The following is a 7,391-nucleotide window of genomic DNA, read 5'->3' on the forward strand; positions in this document are numbered from 1 at the left end:
GTGGCTTCTGGACTCTTAGGACACATGCATCATTGAAACACCATACCTCCACTGTGACTCGAAGCAGCTTTATTTTGGCTGTCTGTAACAGGCCATTGAGTCCTCTCTGTCAGAGAGCTCTGGTGCCACAATAAACTACAATTCCCAAGATTCCCTAGCACTGAGCCAGGGCAGATAAAGTGGTCTCAAACTGGATTATTTCTGTAGTGTGTTGTGAACCATAGTTATAGATCTACTGCCATTGGCCAGACCCCTTTTTGATCCTCTGTTCTCTCTAATTTTAACAGCTAAAGAATTGCAACAGACACAATAATGTTTGTGTATTTGTCTTGCAACATTATTTTGATATAAAACATTTCAGAATGGCCCAGTTTACAGCTCAATAAGGGGGCAATCACCTGGTTCTGGTTGTAAAAGTTACATGAGGACAAAAATACAATGCTTTAACCACCATGGCTCCATGCTATGGAACTCTGGGATCTGTAGTTTTTTGCAGCACCAAAGCCCTCTGACAGGAAAAGCTAAACATCTCACAAAAGTACAACTTCCAGAAGTCCATAGCACAGAGTCATGGCAATTAAAGCAGTCTCAAACTGCATCATTTCTGCAGTAAAGGTTAAGACTAGTGGGTCCCAAACTTTGGCCCTCTGGATGTTTTGGGCCTTTAACTGCCAGAAGCCTCAGCCACCTTGGCCAACGTTTGGGAATTCTGGGAGCCCAAGTCCCAGACATCCGGAAGACGGCCAAAGTTTGGGATTAGACTGTAATGGTACCCAACTGGCACCAAAGGAACCAACACATGGAAGAAAAATCATTACATTAGTAATTAATCATAAGGACCAGTATTATTAGTCGTTATTGGTTAGTAATATTAATTATATTAGTAAATATTAGAAAACCAGTATTATTAGTAATAATTAAATAGTACTATTAATTATATTACATTAATTATATATGTAATATTTATATTATATACTACTATAATATTAATTATATTCGTACTTAATAATACAAAACCAGTATTATTAGTAATTATTAATTGGTAATATTAATTATATTAGTAATTAAGGGCAGGGAACCGTCTAATTTACAAAGATTGTATGCACAGCGCTGTGTAAATTTACAGCGCTTTATGAATAAAAGATAATAATAATAATTAGTAATATTAATTATATTACATTGATTTTATATATTTATATTATATATATATAATGTTTATTTTATTTATGTATATTAAATACTAATATAATATCAATTATATTAGTAATTAATAACAAAACCAGTGTTATTAGACTTTTTGCATGCAATTACAGAAAGGTGAAGCTCATTCATCAGCCAAGATCCCTTTTGTGTTTTTGCTGCAGAGGCAGATTGATTCCTCCTCTGCGCCTGCGCTCTGTCTGTCTCTTTGCAGACGCTCCCTTGTAAGCAGAGCGTTCCATTTTTTCCCTCGCGCTCAAAAAGGAGGCACTCAGAAACAGCGAATTAAAGAGAGAAAGAGGTGCTATTTCAACCACTCACTTCCGGTTCTCATTTGCACTCCGCGACATGCATCTAATGATGAGAGGCTGTGGAGCCGCTCTGCCACCTCTCCTCTATGGTGACCGTGTCCCTCTTTCGTTCTTGATCCCAACCAATGAGGGAAATTATATTCTCGCGAGAATGGAAGCGAGAAGAGAAATGCGGAAGTGGGGCGAATGAGTCATACTACTGGCTCCCGGTCGAATGTGAGCGTGCGCGGAACGCATTTCTCTTCTCGTTTCCATTCTCGCGAGAATATAATTTCCCTCATTTCCGGCTATCGACTTTCTGCTCTTTTCCTTTCCGACGCCTGGAGTGTTGCTTTCTCCGCGCGCATGCGCACTGCGCCGATCTCTCCCCAGTGCTGTCGGAGAAGGAGTTGGGAAGCTAAACAAAATGGCGGCGGTGGTGGAGCTGGGGCTGCGGACCCGCGGGTAAGGATGTCCGCGTCCCCCGCTCTTCGGCCAGAGGGAAGGGCAGAGGAGGCGGAAGAGGGAAGAAGCGGCGCCAGAGAACCCTTATAACGGCCTAGAGGCGGCCTCCGTTCGGCCTGGGGCCTCCTCGGCTTCAAGGCGGGGACGAGGCCGCTCCGATCGCGCTCCACAAGGCCTTGCCCCTCCAAATGGGAAGGGATCAGGTCCAGCAGTCCTTCCCTCCCTCTGAGGCCTGGACCAAGGCAGATGGACTGGAGGGAGGGCGCCAGGCCTGATGGAGCTGGCCGGCCTTTGTCTCCCTTCGGCTACACGAAGGCAGATGGCACAGTTCAACTCTTGGTTGCATAAAGCCATAGTTTAAAGCTCTTGGTTGGATCAAACCATGGTTTAAAAACCTGGTTGGATCAAGAAGACGAGGTTTCTTGTGGTTGGATGCAGCCATAGTTTAAAAACCTGGTTGGATCAAGCTGTACTTCAGAAATCTTGGTTGGATCAAACTATGGTTTAGCAATCTTGATTGGATGGAGCCATGGATTTAAAGGTGTTGGTTGAATCAACCCACAGTTTAAGGATCTTGGTTGGATGAAGCCAAGATTTAACAGTCTTGCTTGGATCAAGCTGTGGTTTAAAAAAATTGGTTGGACTGAGCCATGGTTTAAATCTTGAATCAAACCATGGTTTTAAAATCTTGGTTTAAACCATGTCTTAAAATTTTTTGGTTTAAACCATGGTTTAAAAACCTTGGTTTAAACCTTACCTTAAGAATTTTGGTTTAAGCCATTGTTTAAGAATCTTGATTTAAACCATGGCTTAAAAATCTTGGTTTAAATCACATTTTTAAACTCTTCATTTACACCATGGCTTAAATCTTGGCTTAAACCAGTCAGTCCCAAACTGTGCCCTTCTAGGTCTTTTGGACTTTGGCTCCCAGGATCCCAGACTGTTGGCCAAGACGGATGAGGCTCCTGGGAGCTGACGTCCCAAAACACCCGGAGGACCAGAACTTGGGAAACACTAGCTTAAAGCATGGTTTGAACCTTGACTTGAACCATGGTTTTAATCTTGACTTAAACCAAATGACTTCAAAGAACACTCCTAGATTTGTAAATCAATTATTTGTGTTTTAAGTCTTGTTATTACTACTGTTTTCTAATCTTTTTACTGAAACAATGACGACTGTTTGAGTTTAGACATTGTAATATTTTATTTGATCCCAATATATTAGTTTGAATGTGTTTACAGAATGGAAGATGCCGACATTTCAGAGAGGAGCGCAAATGAAGAAAATGGAGACATTTCAGAGGGAGACCAACCTCAGGCCAAGCACAACCGACATAAAAAGAAGAAACACAAACATAGAGGCAAGCATAAGAAACACAAACATTCTTCAGAAGAGGATAAGGACAAAAAGCATAAACATAGGCACAAGCACAAGAAGCATAAGCGGAAGGAAGTTGCTGACGCCTCTGATAAGGAAGATGGACCGGCAAAAAGAACTAAAATTGATTTCTTAGCTCCCCTAGAAGATTTAGAAAAGCAAAGAGCGTTACTGAAAGCTGAACTTGAAAATGAGCTAATGGAAGGAAAAGTCCAGTCTGGCATGGGATTAATTTTGCAGGGTTACGAGTCAGGCTCCGAAGAAGAGGGAGAGATCAATGATAAGGTGAGGAACGGGACTAGATCATCAACTAAATCATCAGCTGTTAAGGGGAAGCTAGAGATCATGGACAATAAAACTAGTTCAAAGAAGCGGAGTAAGAGCAGATCAAAAGAACGGACTCGACACAGATCTGATAAAAAGAAAAGCAAAGCTGGTGCTGATCATATAAAAGAAAAACCAGCTAGAAGCAAATCAAAAGAGAGGAGAAAATCAAAAAGTCCCTCTAAAAGGACCAAGTCTCAAGACCAGATCGGAAAGTCAAAATCTCCAACCCTTAAAAGGCGCTCTCAAGAGAAAAATAGGAAGTCCAAGTCTCCCCCAGAAGATAGGAGTAAAGCAGAAGAAAAGATTAAGTTAAGAGATCGTAAAAAATCTCCCGTTGTTAATGAAAGCAAAAGCAGAGATCGTGGCAAAAAATCCAAATCCCCAGTAGAACAAAGGAGCAAATCCAAAGACAGGCGATCGAGGTCTAAAGATCGAAAATCCAGAAGATCAGAGACTGAAAAAGAAAAGAAGCCCATTAAATCTCCTTCTAAAGATGCATCATCAGGGAAAGAAAACAGGTCTCCTAGTAGGAGACCTGGTCGCAGCCCAAAAGGAAGAAGTTTGTCTCCAAAGCCACGAGATAAACCAAGACGCAGCAGATCACCTCTCCTTAATGATCGCAGATCTAAGCAAAGTAAATCTCCGTCCCGAAACCGATCTCCCAGTAGGAGAGCAAAGAGCAGATCAGTGGAGCGAAAAAGAAGAGAACCTGAAAGGAGGCGGTTTTCTTCTCCCAGGTAATTTTAGCAAATAAAGCAATAGGTTCGATTTCCCCTGTAGTCCCTACACCCTCATAACTGTTTTGGAGAGGTGTAGAAAGATCCAGGACATTGTACGATGTTATACTGGAAACAGTAGGGGAAATCAACATGTCATCTCCCTCACCCCCCTTTTTCTTGGAGTACTATCTCAATTGAATAAGGAATGTTCCTTTCATGGTAGAGCACTTCTATTTCTGGAAAAAGGTCTGGATTTCAAAGAATTTAGTGTATATAAAGAAAGAACTGCAGCTAGGTTCATTAAATTTTTCACTAGAAATCGCTATATGAATAAAACTCCAATTTCAATCATGTTTCTCAATTTAGCAGTTGCTCTATCTATATAAACTAGTTCATAGAAACATAACTGGGGGCCAAAACACTGAAGAAATAATCTAGTTTGAGAGCACTTTAACTGCCCTGGCTCGGTAGTAGGGAATCCTGGGAAATGTAGTTTATTGTGGCACCAGAGCTCTCTGACAGAAGGCTAAATGTCTCACAAAGTTACAGTTCCCAGAATTCCCTAGCATTGAGCCAGAGCAGTTAAAGCAGTCTCAAACTGGATTATTTCTGAAGTGTGTTTTGGGCCTGTGTTCTAGTTAATTTTTCAAGCCCATTATGTGACCAACGTTCTGTCCCACTTTGGCAGTTCTTAATAGAACAGAATTCTTAATAGAATACTAGTTAACCTCAAGATTGTGCCATTTTCAGAAGAGAGAATGTGATTCTGTTTCCTGATTTTTTTCATATTTTTCTCATGCAAAAATTAAATACCTGAACAGTGCTTCTGCTGTTAAACAATAAAAATAATTTTGTAATGGAGTTCTTCTCTCAGCTATACAGCCATAAAACCCACTGGGTGACCTTGGGCAAGTCCCATACTCTCTGCCTCAGAGGAAAGCAACAGAAAACCTCTGAACAAATCTACCCCCCTGATAGGTTCACCTTTGGGTCTCCATAAGTAGGAAGCAACTTGAAGACACCACAACAGCGAACTTAAGATGCTGTAGTTGATCATCATTTTATTGTTTTTGTAATCAAAGCTTTGTTTTTAAGAATCATTTTAATGAGATTATGGGCTGGAATAGACGGCGTGGATGGGGCAATGTGAAGCCACCCCACCAGAAGACAGTTTGGGGCTGTAGCAGATGCACACCTTTAGTGGCTCTTCCATGGTCCCACACTGGATTCCTGTTGTGGGCTTGTGGTGTGTAATCTCCACACCCCCAAGACGTCAAGAAGCCAGCTGACATCCAGCTGCTTGGGCGCCTTCAGGGTGTGCAGGATGTGCGCACCACATCCCGAAGCAGCCCAGAACCACCCAGAAGGCGGCTTTTAGTGCTGATCTGTACCAGCCCTACATCAGTTTATCTTAATTAGAAATCTATTACTTTCCATCTCAGTTTGATTAGAATTTATTTGGATGCAATATAGCTATGATTAGATTGTTGGGTTACAACTCAGAGAAGTATATTTAGAAGAAATGTTTAGGTGAAGTTACAGGTTCTTTCTTATTCCAATACTTTATTAGCAAGAATTCCATATGCACTCAGCAAAGCCAAGAATATTGAATTTGATCCATACTTAGTTATGCTTGGAAGTTTAGTGAAATCACTGAGACTTAAGTTCATCTTGCCTACGATGTCCCATTGATTTCATTGGATGTATGTAACTATGGTATGAAACACACAGGCCAAACAAAGCAGCTTTTGATCACTGGGGGTGTGGCACTGGGGGTGTGGCATTAAAACGTAATAAACAGTAATCTGCCATTACCATTTTCAAATTGTCTCCCTAATGGTATTTATTATATCTGGTATTTTTTTACTTCTTGCAAATTAATGACTGTAGTACTTATGACACATTCTTCTTTGAGCTTGTGAATAGACACTGCTGCTGCTTGGAAAAATGAAAAACGCCTTAAGGCAGAACAGCTTTTTTTGAAAGAGGTTTAATTTGGGGGCTCCTATTTATACCTAACACTAGGTATAAAGGCAGACTGAAGTTTAGGAAAACATACAGCGCACCCACTCCATATGCAGGCATGCCATACACAGCTTCTGGTTTATGCTGAAGCAGCACTGCAATGTATTGAATGGCGCATGTGCCGCACCACCGCAAACACGAGCCCCATTCTATTGAATGGGGTTTGAGCTTATGTGATATTTGCCTTACAAGAGGGGAGGTGTCCGGAACAGATCCCCACATAAGGCAAGGCTCCACTGTATTTGAAAGTTTACTGTTGGCAATTAAAACAAATAAGATGAGGATTAAGTACAGATATTGAAACTTGCTTTGCTGACAGACAGGGCAGATTATTTGATTATTTATATATTTATTATGCATAGAGTAGTTAGACCTAATTAGAGTAGACTCACTGAATTGACAGAACTTAGATAAGTATTGATTACAGTGTTTCTATAGATTCAGTGAATCTACTCTTGTTGGGCTTTTAGACCACAATCTTACCTAGGGGCAGATTTGATTTTTCAGCAGGCACTAATAGAGCAATAGAGCAAAGAGAGAACTTTGGGTTTTATCCTTCGTTCTGCTCACTTTTTCACCCTTGCCAGCTTTCTTCTCGGAAGGTCTTTGCTGAGTAAGGCATTTCACCTGTTGAAACCAGTACTATGGGGCTTGTCCTGTCACAAGAGGAAATCTGTCTCAGCTTTTGTGCAGCCTAGGTTTCAGACTCATATTAGAAGAAATGTTTACTGTTTTCTATAAGCTTCCAGTTTTACACTGTTTCTTCTCTCACTTTCAAGAACAAGAACTAGAGATGATATCCTTTCTAGACGTGAGCGATCAAAAGATGCAAGTCCACCTAGATGGTCCCCATCCAGAAGAAGATCCAGATCTCCCATTCGACGAAGGTCTCGCTCACCTCTACGTCGTAGTCGGTCTCCAAGAAGAAGGAGTAGATCTCCTCGGAGAAGGTATGTGTGTACTAAACAATTTATAATATACATAAAT

At 41.0% G+C, this 7,391-nt stretch overlaps 2 protein-coding genes across 2 annotated transcripts in view; one reads left to right on the top strand and one right to left on the bottom strand.

The window, feature by feature from the left end:
* LOC121928148 overlaps positions 1 to 1,597 on the bottom strand; it is a 448,580-nt gene extending 446,983 nt beyond the window's left edge. The window contains exon 1 of the mRNA XM_042462479.1: positions 1,522 to 1,597. The gene's annotated coding sequence lies outside the window, so the exon portion shown is untranslated. The remainder of the gene's footprint in view (positions 1 to 1,521) is intronic.
* The window catches only part of CDYL (chromodomain Y like), a 172,618-nt gene that overhangs the window by 40,370 nt on the left and 124,857 nt on the right, over positions 1 to 7,391 (top strand). The window lies entirely within an intron of this gene.

The sequence above is a fragment of the Sceloporus undulatus genome, chromosome 4, assembly GCF_019175285.1.
Source record: "Sceloporus undulatus isolate JIND9_A2432 ecotype Alabama chromosome 4, SceUnd_v1.1, whole genome shotgun sequence".
Lineage (NCBI taxonomy): Eukaryota > Metazoa > Chordata > Lepidosauria > Squamata > Phrynosomatidae > Sceloporus > Sceloporus undulatus.